The following is a 14,378-nucleotide window of genomic DNA, read 5'->3' on the forward strand; positions in this document are numbered from 1 at the left end:
CTAATGAAGCCGTTCCGGCGAAACATGTTGAAACTTCAGGACATAGGAACTATATATATATGTAACTTCAGTTCTCTCATTAGGTCAGGGTTGATATAGGTATGCATACCCAGGACCATGAATGTAACTGTAGTCATATTTTTATAATTTTTTGTGTGATTTTTGAATAAATGATTTAGATATTTTTATACTAATCAATTGCCTTGTCTTGAATATGCAGTACCCTTAAAGTCCCATTCTTAATAAATTTCTTGCTCATTAACTTTTAGGGATGTTGGTACATTTGTATATTATTATGTTTTTTCTTTGGTGCTGACCTCTTTCCACAAATCTCCAGACTGATAGGCAGCACTGATGGGCACTGATAAGGCGGCACTGATGGGCAATGATAAGGTGGCACTGATGAGGAGGTGCTGATGAGGCTGCACTGATATATGGCACTGATGGGTGGCACTGATAGACATTATTGATAGGTGGCACTGATTGGCACTGACAAGCATCACTGATGGGCACTGATTGGCAGCACTGGTTGGCACAGATTGGCAGCACTGGTGGGTACAAATTGGCAGTACTGTTGGGGGCTGCACTGATCTTCAGGACACTGATGATCAGTGCAGATGTCCCCTGTGTGGATTTGCGAGTTTTCAGCTCTCCTCATGCGCTGCCAGCGATTGGACAGCCGATCATGTGGTAAAGAGCCGTCACGATTATCACAGATCACTGCTGATGCATGCCGCAGGGGGCACGCAGGCAGCGCGAGCACAGGATGACATCGTATGATGGCCTCCCAGCAAAGTGCGGCCATACTGTAGCCATCATTTGGCTATAGCGCGGTCACGAAGGGGTTAAAGGTTGGGCAGCCCTACACTAGTTCCCAAGCTGATTTAGTTTATCTCCACTTTTATCAACATCCTAAATATAACTAATAAGGAAATGCTTTGGTTGATTAAAAACTTTCAACTTTTGATAGCATATCATCTGTGGAAAAATGCCGGCCTTCAAAAATGTCTGAAATATATTTAAAATGGAACTTCTCTGCATCTGAGCACCAAAAAACAAAAAATATTTTTTAATTAATTTTTAATATTCAAAGCAAGCTCCCCCATCTACCCATGTCTCTTTGCTTTGTTTTTTGGAAAAATCACTTTGGAAAACAACCCACTATCATTTCTAGTCTTGAGTAAGGGCAGATGATTCACGTAGCATTTACTTCCTGGAAACCATCTGCCCTTAGCTCGACACTGCATGCAGGAGAGTGTGCTTAGCTGAGAAAACCCCTCCTCCTCTCATCCCCTCCTGTAGACCCCTGGGTTACCTAAAAAGTAACCCAGTTGTTGACTCTCCTGAAGAATTCTGGGATGTATAACATCATGACTGCTGAGGTGCAATAAACCCAGGTCCATACCATGATCCATCCAACTTAGACCTTACCCCTTCTTCCCATCCAATAAAGACCACTTACCACCATTCATGTTGGAAAGGGCAAGGCCACAGCTTTTATTAAATTCAACTCTTTAACAACTTAAACATACATTTAACATTCCACAGTGCCAGTCACAGTAGCACTGTGAGCACTCAGTTCCGACTGGTGGAAAGGGAGATAACTGAGGGGCCTGTCCTTACCATAAGTGCCGGACTGCCGTCTATCTCCCAGTTAGCGTGAAGGGCGTACCTCTTACCGCCGTGTTTTGCTGGCAAGGTCACCAAAAACCGCAGCAAGCTGTGACGTACCAACCATATATAGGGCGGGAGGGTGGGCAGCTCTTACCGATCTTCTTCACCAAAAAGGCCCAGAATCCCCTGGGGCAATCACCTTAGTGAGCTCAGGCCCAACCCCACTCCGTCCCCCCACCAATCCACCGTGATCCCTAGTCACCGTACTCCACCCTGGTTATGCCCCCATCAGTCAGGGCTCTCTTTCCCAATGGGTTCAAGAGGCTTGCATGACTGCTGAGGTGCAATAAACCCAGGTCCATACCATGATCCATCCAACTTAGACCTTACCCCTTCTTCCCATCCAATAAAGACCACTTACCACCATTCATGTTGGAAAGGGCAAGGCCACAGCTTTTATTAAATTCAACTCTTTAACAACTTAAACATACATTTAACATTCCACAGTGCCAGTCACAGTAGCACTGTGAGCACTCAGTTCCGACTGGTGGAAAGGGAGATAACTGAGGGGCCTGTCCTTACCATAAGTGCCGGACTGCCGTCTATCTCCCAATTAGCGTGAAGGGCGTACCTCTTACCGCCGTGTTTTGCTGGCAAGGTCACCAAAAACCGCCACCCGCCTGTCAGTAAGCTACTGACTGGCGCCCCACCGCAGCCAGCGCCTGTTCCACGCCCCTCTGGAGACCCAGATTAAAAATATCCAGTCCGATGTCATTCAGATGAACTCCATCCCTCCGCAGCAAATCGCGATTATCACCCTCCAGGTCCCTGTGGCGGACCACTACACCCCCTATCTGGCGCACAAACTTAGCCACTTGGGCATTGACCTTCCTACGAAAATGTTCCAGAAGGGGGCCAGGGACATCACGCGCCCATACCGAGCGAGGCACGATTTCTGACCAAACAACGGTTAGGTTATTAAAGAAAGCACAACATTGGGCAATGTCACTTTTTATAGCAGATATGATGTCCACGGATCGCATATATCCAACGTCATTCCCACCCACATGTATGACCAGGATGATGGGACCAGAAACGTGGGCACGAAGTTGCTGACATTCCTGCAGAACCTGAGGCCAACGTAACCCACGCAACCCGATCCATCGTATCCTCGCCACATCGTATGAGAATCCCAAGTTCCTGCCATAAGTTCGGATCTCTGCCCGGCGAGCGGCCCAGTATATGAAAGAATCCCCGAGGATCCAAATCTGTGCCGGAAAGGAACCTGGAAATCAACACAACAGATGTGGTCGAACATACAGAGAAAAACGAGAAGACTCCCATCTACCTAAACGCTGAAGTTACGTATCGGAGAAACCCAAACCCGACGCGGCGGTCGCTGCGCCAATGCGAAAAGAGTGGGTGGAAAATTCCTTTGCAGGAAAACCCAAAATCTCCAGACAACGACGAAAAACGCGCAAAAATTGAAAACGGCTGAGAGAAGTTGCATCAGCATGGACAAAAAATGTAGGGGACAGGGGTCGCGAAGGCACGAAAGAGAGGGCCAGGGACACCGGACAAAAGGGGCCGCCTCAATAATGCAAGACTACCCGGCGGCCCTTGCCAAAACAATCAGTCTTGGATGAACGCAAGAAAATCGTGACACTGCGGTGCGACAACGACACGTCCTCCCATAGGATGCCCCCCGGGGACAATTTTGATTTTGACACCAATTCGCCAATTCGAAAGGCACCAAAGAAAGCCCAAGAAAAGGCTACCCGGAAAAGGAGGGTCTCATATTCCGATGAACATACATTCGGAAGAAGAGACAAGATGCCCAAAAGAATCTGAATAGAAATAGGGCGTCTGGTATCCGGGAGGTGCGTAACCCGCTTCCAACCCCGGATAACCCGCCGGACAGGAAAAGCTTTAGTTACATCCTCCCACCCTAAGAGCTGGAACCAAAATGACAGGGCCGACAATGCGGATGAAACCGTCGACCCGGAAACGCCTTTTTCCGATAGAAATACTAAATAGGCAAATAAGGTTAAACGACGGTCATCTGGAGAATAAATGTTAAACTCACCGCCCGACGCCTGGACCCACTCATGCCAAACCCGGGAGTACGCTGCCCACGTCCGCGAAGAAAGCGACAACCGAAGGAGCTCAGTCAAACGCCGGAAACGAGGTTCCATAAGTGGGCCGGACAGGGGAGGCCCTCCAAAGAAGCCATCGGAGCCAGTGTTCGAAAACGGCAAAACTGTTGACGAGAAAGAGCATCGGCAATATCATTAGAGGCACATGCCTAGCCCTAACGCAGATGTTGAAATGCAAACATTTTAAAGCTAAAAACCGTAGCAACGAAACGACCGGAGGAGAACTGGCTGACTGTTTATTCACCATCTGCACCACACTCATGTTATCCGACCAGAAGACCACCTGGTGATTGCGCAACCTTTCACCCCAGAGCTCAACAGCAACAATAATTGGAAACAGCTCCAGCAGGGTGAGGTTGCGCAACAAATCCATGTGGGCCCATGAGGCCGGCCAGCGTTCAGCAGCCCATTCCCCTTGAAAGAAAGCGCCGAACCCACAGGAGCCTGCAGCATCGGTATATAGCTCCAGCTGTGGGTTCGGTACTTCCTCCCGCAACCAGCACGACTGTCCATTGTAAGTCTGCAAGAATGATAGCCATATCCCCAAGTCATCCCTCATAGGCTTGGTGATCCTGACATAGTGGTGAGGGGCAGTTATGCCCTTCGTGGCCCATGACAGTCGCCTACAGAAGGCCCACCCCATCCGGATGACCCTACAGGCGAAAACCAGATGACCCAGCAACGACTGTAGCTGTTTCAGCTGTAATTTCTTCGCCCCTTTCGACAAGCGGACCAACGAGAGGAGCCTGGACAACTTGTCACTAGGCAACCTAAAAACCATCGCCACCGTGTCTATCTCAATACCTAAAAACGACAGGACTGTGACGGGTCCCTCCGTCTTGTCAGCGGACAGTGGGACGGCGAAAAGCCGGCATGTATCCTGAAAAACAGTGAGCAGCCGCAGACACCGCCCACTGCCCGCTGGACCCACAAAAAGAAAGTCATCAAGATAATGCAGAAGGGACTGAATACCCGCCTCCTGGGTGACCACCCAGTCAAGGAAGCTACTAAATAGCCCAAAAAAATAACACGAGATGGCACAACCCATAGGGAGGCACATATCGAAAAAATAGCTACCCTGAAAGTAGCAACCCAGGAGGTGGAAACAGTCCGGATGGACTGGGAGGAGGCGAAATGCGGACTCAATGTCCGCTTTTGCCAGAAGGGCAGACTGCCCCGCTGCCCTGACCAGCTGAAGCGCCCTGTCAAAGGACGCATAGTGCACTCTGGATTCCTCCCTGTCAATGCCATCGTTCACCGAGGAGCCAGAAGGGTAGGAAAGGTGATGAATGAGGCGAAATTTTCCCTCCGCCTTTTTTGGGACCACACCGAGAGGAGATACCCTCAGGTTGTGGAAAGGAGGGAGATCAAAGGGGCTTGCCATTCTTCCCAGTTCCAATTCCCTCCAGAGCTTCTCGGCCACGACGGACTCGAATTCTTCCGCCGATTTTAAATTATGAGACATGGTCGGGGCGTCCGACGGGGTAAAGGGGATCCAGAAACCGCGGTCCAAACCGTCCCGCAGAATCAGGGCCTCTCTACGAAGGGGGTACCGGTCTAGCCAGGGAAGCATCTTTATGACGTTCACCGGCGTCCTCCGGCTTAAGAAGGTCAGTCTTGGCTCCGGGTCTGGAAAACGACTGTTTTCCCTTTCGAAAACACTTACTGGCGGGGTGAGCCCCTCCACAACTGGAGCACTCATGCCTGAAACGACAGGCGGAGTACCACTTGCAGTGGTTTTCGTTGAAAAGCCAGCAGATACCCTTCTTTGGAGCGGCCGACGCTCCGGACTGAGGGGCGCCGACCGCGGACTGAAAGGACGAAGGCCTGTGAGGGCACATAAGCAGCAACCACAGGCTACCGTCCTGACAATCAAAACGAAATTCCCGACGTGCCGCCATTTTTTGCCGAAATTGAGTGTCATAATGGAACCAGCACTGACCCCCATAGACCTTGTATGCACCCCAAATAAGGTCTAAATAGCAAAATAACGAAGTGGCCAACTCCGGGAACCGCTCACTGAGCACTCCCGCATAGGCACAAAACCCCTGCAGCCAGTTCCCGAACGTCCTAGGAAGCTGTTTGGGTTTGTCACCCTGCGCCGATACGTCAACCCGTCGAGATTTGTCGATCGTCTCCCTATCCGGCGGAACGAGGGTAAGAAAGTCGACGAATTCGCGACGCCATATCTTTTCTTTCGTCTTGTCCGCCAAGTGGGTACCCGTCGGCGACACTGCCCACAACGCACCCCCATAAGCGGAGGTGGGGTTGGGCGATCCCGAGACACCCATACTAGAGAGAACTGATTTCACAACCGACGCTATGCGGTCCTCCGGGCCCGATACGGAAGCATCAGCAGCTCTACCCCAAATTAACTCGCAGTCATACTCACTTGGACGAGGAGGCATCGCGGGTGATGGACGATCGGCCACCGGGCCCGGCAGCGAATCCTGCTCCAAGGCGATCCCAGAGGACTGTAAGCGTAGGCGGGCCGCGTAATCTGCTGGGCTGTCCCGACTCAAGGAAAGGTCCAAGGGCGGGGGTCCAACCACGGACCCGGTCGAATCCGATTGACTATGGACAGAGGCTGAGCAACGGCAGGTACACCTGTCAACTCCTCTTGCTTGACCCGGGGCGGATGCCGCCGCCAGCCCGGGTCTGGAGCCGAGATCCCCCGCCCTGACGGGCGCAGGGGGATGAGGTTGGGCAACTGATGCGGGCATCCCATCAGGACCGCCAGCCCGGACGGGCACGTAGGGCAGCGGTTGCCCCACCGCCGGGGTGGAGATCAAACGCACCCGGCTGGCCTCCGCCCTGCGGGGCGTGGGAGGCTGCCGGTGGGCACGGGGTATCAGCGGGGGAGGGGTTAACTGCACATTGCCCGCCCTGTCGGGCGCAGGGGAAATGTGCCTTGCGCCAACCCCCGCAGCCTGGGACGTGGAGGGAAGAAACCTGTCCCCTGCCCTGCCGGGCACAGAAGGAACTCCGCAGGATAGATCCTGCACTAGTGATCTCATGCCCGCCCAGGCGGGCGCAGGGGGACAGTGCTGTGGCCAATCATTTCCATCTCCACACACCACACTGCTGTGCTGCCCAACGTGCCTAGTATCCAGCTGTGGTGTGTGGAGATTCAAATCTCCCGCCCAGTCAGGCGCAGGGAGCATTGCGTCCACCAGATGGCGCCGGTCCCGCTCCAAGTCCCCGGCGGAGCGAACATCGCCAGCGTCGAGGACAGCTGCAGAGGACGCAGCGGCGGCCGGCGGACCGATCCGCCTCCTCCTCCCTTTCGTCCCGGAGGGGTGCCCGGCGGAGGAACAAACGGATCGGCCGCTCGGTACCCCCCCCGCCATCCGCGACCAAAAATACACTGTTATCACACAGGGGACGAGGGGGGGGGCCGGGGAGCGCTGCGGCTCCAGCCCGGCCGCCTCCTACACTAGCAGGGGGGAGGGGGGGGCGAACACTGGAGCGGGGGCTGCGTGAGCGGGGACAGCGCGAGGAGGCCCGAGTAGATGCCTTAGCCCGCGCAGGGGACCTCCGACGCGCCGGCAAACTACGGGGGGTGACAGAGGAAGAGCCCTTCCCCGTCGGAGCAGGCAGGGGGGAGATAGGCAAAGGAGGGGGAGAGGGAGAGGAAGGATGTGGAGGGGAGCAGTAGGAGGCCCTAGAGGGGCTGGGGCTGAGGCGGGAAGGCGGACGAGTCCGGCTTCTAACCCTGGGGGGGGATCCTGAGGGGGATCAGGTGTGGGAATAGGAGAAGAATCCCCAGGAGTCAGGAGGGAGAAAAGCCACCCTGCCTGACCCTGAAGAGCCATCTCTCGGACCCTGGCCAGAAGGAGCTCGGTGTCCATGGTTGGAGGGACAGAGTGGGGTTCAGCCAGCTCTTACCGATCTTCTTCACCAAAAAGGCCCAGAATCCCCTGGGGCAATCACCTTAGTGAGCTCAGGCCCAACCCCACTCCGTCCCCCCACCAATCCACCGTGACCCCTAGTCACCGTACTCCGCCCTGGTTATGCCCCCATCAGTCAGGGCTCTCTTTCTCAATGGGTTCAAGAGGCCTGCATTTGCCTAGGCAAGAAACCAGGACGTAACAAAAAAAATGTAAAAAAAAAAAAGTTTAAAACAAGTAAATATGATATATTTTCCTATCTATTTACAAATGCTAGCAGCATGAGGATTAAAAACTATCAATGTTGATTGAGAGAGTGAAGTTCCACATTAATACTGATAAGCTACATGCTTGCTAGACCATTTCTATAAACGAAGGTGTTGTTGTGTGAGTACTTAGGTACAAATATACAAAAAAACAAAAAAAAAGTCCCATTATAGCTTTCACTTTAGGTAAGAAAAATACTACTTGGGTATCCTGGGGGAACAATTCCAGTGCTTTTTCTTCTGTAGATTGCTCTTCACACTGGCTGGTCCTATTACAGTCATTCCCATTTATCAATAATAGTCTTCTGTGGGTTTGTAAAATCAAAATAACTTGGTAATGAGGAAAGAACATCCCTATAATGCTGGAAGATAAACTGAAGCTGTATAAAATTGCAACTGTACATCAGTTTATTTTCTGTTTGCGTGTTTTTTTACATTTAAAAATGACTTAGAAACCAATCTTCCTTGTTCTATAACCTTGACTATTTTATGAGGAATGTTTACAATTTTAGCCTTAATAAAAGGAAAGTTGGTTTAATGAATTAAGTTATTTGGCCTGATGGAGTGCATTATGTGTTTTTCCTAGTGCTGGCTAATCTTAAATACTAATGAAACATTTGACCATGAGCCAAAACATATGACACTGACAAATGGTCTGCCTGGGATTGCATAGCCAGGCCTGACTCTCAAATATCTGGGTTAGAAAGCACTCTGGAGAAAACACAGATGTCTGCCTACAGACGCTCAGTGACCCAGGATGGCACACTGCGACGTAGCAGAATATTAGGAAATATCTACTGCTTGCTTACATTACGTCTTCAGTGTGGAGCAGCACATAGAGATGCTACACTTTCCAGATGATTCGAACGGGAGAAAGAACAAACTGCATGACGTTTGTCATTATTCTAGGCCTAACAATACTGAATTTATTAGTAAAGAAAGGCAAGTAGTCTGTTTTATTATTAGTTAAAAAAATACAAAAAATTTACCTGACCTGATAAATTTAATAATTATTATTATTGTTAATGACAATGACAATGACTGAAAAAAATTATAGTTCATATGGAAAATGATGGCATCATAAACCGGAGGTGTGATTCCTCTTTAAGTCTTCAGTAAATCTTCTATGGATCTTCTAAGACAGTGCAGAAATAGGAAAAGGGGGCTGCTTACCAGATTTGATGGATCCCCACCACAGAGATCATGCGAGCCTGAACAAACTCCTCTCAGGAATCAGGAATAGCTGGTCTTTGAGTAGAGACAGACTTCACTCCATGCCTGAAATTTCAGAGGCAGCAATCAGGAACACTCTCCTCCATTAGCTGCTCCAACAAGACCACTCGTAGCAGGAAATGGTATATTTTAAAAGAAAAAGAGGCGCTTCATTGTGCAGTAGTTTAAAATGCAGGTCCTCTGGCTCCACCTAGGGTGGAGCCAGAGGACCTGACGTCAACACACTCTCAGCTGATCGGCTTCGGCATCGGCTTCGGCATCGGCTGCGTTTTTTAACTGAAACGGTGTTTTACCCTGCCAATGCTTTGATGTCAGTTGTCCATTCATGGATTAAAGCATTTTAAACGACTGCACAATGAAGCGCCTCTTTTTCTTTTAAAATATACCATTTCCTGCTACGAGTGGTCTTGCTGGAGCAGCTAATAGAGGAGAGTGTTCCTGATTGCCGCCTCTGAAATTTCAACTACCAGGCGTGGAGGGAAGTCTGTCTCTATTAAAAGACCAGCTGTTCCTGACCCCGAGAGGAGTTTTGTTCAGGCTCGCATGATCTCTGTGGTGGGGATCTATCAAATCTGGTAAGCAGCCCCCTTTTCCTATTTCTGCACTGTCTTAGAAGATCCATAGAAGATTTACTGAAGACTTAAAGAGGAATCACACCTCCGGTTTATGATGCCATCATTTTCCATATGAACTATAATTTTTTCAGTTCTTTAAAATCACATTACTATTTGGTTTTAATTTGAGTAGCGCACTGAACTATGTAGAAGCATGCCACTGAGAAGGGAGTTGCAGTAGTCAAGGCGAGGGATGACCAAGGAGTGAATTAAGAGCTTTGTTGTGTCATTGGTAAGAAAAGGGGGTATTTTGTAGATGTTGCGGAAGTTGAGGCGGCAATAGTTTATATATTTTTTTTATACTTACAATTAAGAAAATCCTCTTCTGGCCATTGACATGATGATTGTGGGCATGTGAAGCCCAATCGCAACATCTTCCTGGATTTGCGATGGAGAGGTGCATGCTGGGTAACCAGCATGCACCTCTCGATCTCGCACATGCGCGATGCTCCGCTGGCTGTAGCTCCGATTGTTTAGAAAGTTGCCATAACAACGTGCGGCATCGGAGGAAGGTCCCGCCCCATTGTTATGGCAACATAGATGTGATCCGCCTTAAATCGCTTCATTTCCTGTCAGGAGATAACGCGATTTTTGCTCACAGTATTGCTCACTGACTCCTGGGAAATGATGACTCACATTTCCCAGCAGCAAAGGCGAGGGAGGAAGTGATTAGGAGCTCCGCAGACCCGGAACTGGCAGATTAGGAGCCACTATATAGCAACAGGGCATTTCTGGTGAGTTTAAAAAATAATTCCCCCCAAATGTTTATTAATACTATGAAAGGACTGTAAATATGTAAAAATGTTTTTTTAGGGTGGAACTCTACTGTAAAGACTTTCTCCAACTGTCCCTCATTTTCCTTTAGAGGCCAACCAAAGATGATGATGTTGTCTAGGTTCACAAGCACTTCAATGAGGTTCATGCCACCAACGGTCTTCTCCATCAAGCTCTGGAAGGTTGCCAGGGCTCCTGACAGTCTTTGAAACATTCAGCTGAAATCAAAGAATTCCACTGGGCAGATTAAAGTATTTTTTTCTCTATCTTCATGATGCATCTGATGGTACCCACTTCTCAGGTTCAGTAAGTTGAACCACTTTGCCCCAGATAGACAATGTAAAGCATCTTCGCTGTGAGAGTGGTCTATTGATCTTTTGTTGAGAGTGCGATAGTCAATGCACATTCTTAAAGACCCATTCTTCTTTCTCACCACCATGATGGGAGAGACATAAGGGCAATATTTGGACAGTGATTGGATGCGGGGCTTAAAGGAGAGTTCAGAGTCTAGGACTACACCTAGAACCTTGGCATGCGGGGATGGGCTGATAGCTGTGCCATTGATTTTGACAGAGATTAGGGATGGGGCACGTGGTGGAGGAAAAATGATAAATTCAGTTTTGGATAGGCTGAGTTTGGGGAAGTGGTGTGACATCCAGACTGATATATCTGTTAGTAAATTAGTGATACATGAGGTGACTGAGGGAGTGAGCTGAGGGGTAGAGAAATAGATTTTGATGTCATCAGCGTAGAGATGGTATTGGAAGCCATGGGAGGCTATCAGCTGACTCAGGGAGGAAGTATATACTGAAAATAGGCGAGGTCCAAGAACAGAACCTTGGGGGACCCCAACAGAGAAAGGAAGAGGAGAGGCGGAAGAAGAATTGTAAGTAACACTAGAGGTGCGATTGGATAAGTAGGGAGAGAACCAGCGAAGAGTACAGTCACAGAGACCAAAGGCATGGAGTTTTTTGAGGAGGAGGGGTGGTCAACCATAATAAAGGAAGCAGAAAGATCCAAGAGTAGGAATACAGAGTAGTGTCCATTGGTTTTGGGCATTAGTAGATCGTTTGTTATGTTTAGGAGAGCAGTTTCAGTGGAGTGTTGAGGATGAAATCCAGACTGAAGGGGATCAAGAAGGCTATTATCAGTCTGTTGTAGACCGGATGTTGAAGGAATTTGGATGAAAAGGGGAGCAGCAAGGAGATGGGTGTAGGTTGTTAAGATTGATTGGGTCCAGTGAAGGCTTTTTAAGTATGGGTATAAACAATTGGTCATTAAAAAAAAAAGAAAAAATATAGGCACCCCTAACTTAAAGCGGATCTTCAGTGCATCTGAGCACCACAAACCAAAAACAATATTTCATTCATTTTTAATATTCAAAACAAACTCTCCCATCCATCCATCCATGTCTCCAATGCTTTATTTTGTTGAGAACTCACTTTGAAAAACACCTCCCTAGCATTTCTGTCTGTGGCCATCTTCAGTAAGGGAAACTGATGCATGAAGCATTTACTTTCTGGAATTCATCTGCCTTTAGATGAAGCATGCATGCAGGAGAGTGTGCTTAGCTGAGAAAAACCCTCCTCCTCTCCTCCCCTCCTGAAGACTCTTGGGATGTATAACATAATTTGCCTAGGAAAAAAAAAACAGGAAGTAACTGAAGAAATGTAAAAAAAAAAAAGTAAATATGATATACTTTCCTTACTATTTACTAATGCTAGAAGCATAAGGATTACAATGATCAGTGTTGATTGGGTGAGTGACGTTATACTTTAAGTCCAGTGAAGTTCCACTTTAGGTCCAGTAATTCAAAGTGAGACGAGCTGGCACTCCAGTGAAGATCGTAAAACATGATTTTTTGTAATAGACAGCTATAAACCAGCCTAAATACCTGTCAATAAATTAGCCTACCCTGTCCACAATGGACTGGGCACTCTCCAGTGTCTAAATGTACACCTAGCACTGGTTCCCAATACCTGGATTCCTATTGAGGCCCAGACAAAATGGTGGTACTTGCAAGTAAGATGGATTATGTGACAAGCTCCGTGCCGTCTGCTCTTGCAGTGTTTAGGGCCTGAGCAACCAATTGATTGGTTCAAGTAGGGGCATGCCAAAGAGTGTACGATTATCGGATATAGTTACATAGTTACATAGTTACATAGTTAGTCAGGTTGAAAAAAGACACAAGTCCATCCAGTCCAACCATAAAAAAACAAAAAAAACAAAAAAACAATATACCCAATACTATACCCACAGTTGATCCAGAGGAAGGCAAAAAACCCCAGCAGAGCATGCTCCAATTTGCTACAGCAGGGGAAAAAATTCCTTCCTGATCCCAGAGAGGCAATCGGATTATCCCTGGATCAACTTTACCTATAAATGTCAGTACCCAGTTATATTATGTACATTTAGGAAAGTATCCAGGCCTTTCTTAAAGCAATCTACTGAGCTGGCCAGATCCACCTCTGGAGGGAGTCTATTCCACATTTTCACAGCTCTTACTGTGAAGAAACCTTTCCGTATTTGGAGATGAAATCTCTTTTCCTCCAGTCGTAAAGAGTGCCCCCTTGTCCTCTGTGTTGACCGTAAAGTGAATAACTCAACACCAAGTTCACTATATGGACCCCTTATATATTTAAACATGTTGATCATATCCCCCCTTATTCTCCTCTTCTCAAGAGTGAACAAATTCAGTTCCTCTAATCTTTCCTCATAGCTGAGCTCCCCCATGCCTCTTATCAGTTTGGTTGCCCTTCTCTGCACTTTCTCTAGTTCCCCGATATCCTTTTTGAGAACTGGTGCCCAAAACTGAACGGCATATTCCAGATGAGGTCTTACTAATGATTTGAACAGGGGCAAAATGATATCTCTCTCTCTGGAGTCCATACCTCTCTTAATACAAGAAAGAACTTTGCTCGCTTTGGAAACCGCAGCTTGGCATTGCATGCTATTATTGAGCTTATGATCTACCAAAACCCCCAGATCCTTCTCCACTACGGATTCCCCCAGTTGTACTCCCCCTAGAATGTATGATGCATGCATATTCTTAGCCCCCAAGTGCATAACTTTACATTTCTCAACATTAAACCTCATCTGCCACATAGTCGCCCAATTAGACAGTGCATTGAGGTCGGCTTGTAAATTGGAGACATCCTGTAAGGACGTTATTCCACTGCATAGCTTGGTGTCATCTGCAAAGACAGAAATGTTACTTTTGATCCCAGACCCAATATCATTTATAAAGATATTAAAGAGTAAGGGTCCCAGCACTGAACCTTGGGGTACACCACTGATAACCTTAGACCATTCAGAGTAAGAATCATTAACTACTACTCTCTGAATTCTGTCTTTTAGCCAGTTTTCTATCCATTTACAAACTGATATTTCCAACCCTGTAGACTTTAGCTTACACATGAGCCGTGTGTGCGGAACTGTATCGAACGCTTTTGCAAAATCCAAGTAAACCACGTCCATAGCCACCCCTCTGTCCAAGGTTTTACTTACCTCTTCATAAAAAGAAATCAGGTTTGTCTGACAACTTCTGTCTTTCATGAATCCATGCTGTCTGTTGCTTAAAATGTTTTTTTCCAGCAAGAACTCGTCTATGTGGTCTTTTATTAAACGCTCCAGTATCTTCCCGACTATAGAAGTTAAACTAATGCCGCGTACACACGGTCGGACTTTTCACCTACAAAAGTCCGACAGCCTGTCCGACATACTTCCGGCGTACCTTCGGCGGACTTGCGGCAGACTTTCTTACGAACGGACTTGCCTACACACGACCACACAAAAGTACGACAGCCTAGTACGCGGTGACGTACACCAAGT

This window comes from Aquarana catesbeiana, linkage group LG04 (assembly GCF_042186555.1).
Source record: "Aquarana catesbeiana isolate 2022-GZ linkage group LG04, ASM4218655v1, whole genome shotgun sequence".
Classification (NCBI taxonomy): Eukaryota; Metazoa; Chordata; class Amphibia; order Anura; family Ranidae; genus Aquarana; species Aquarana catesbeiana.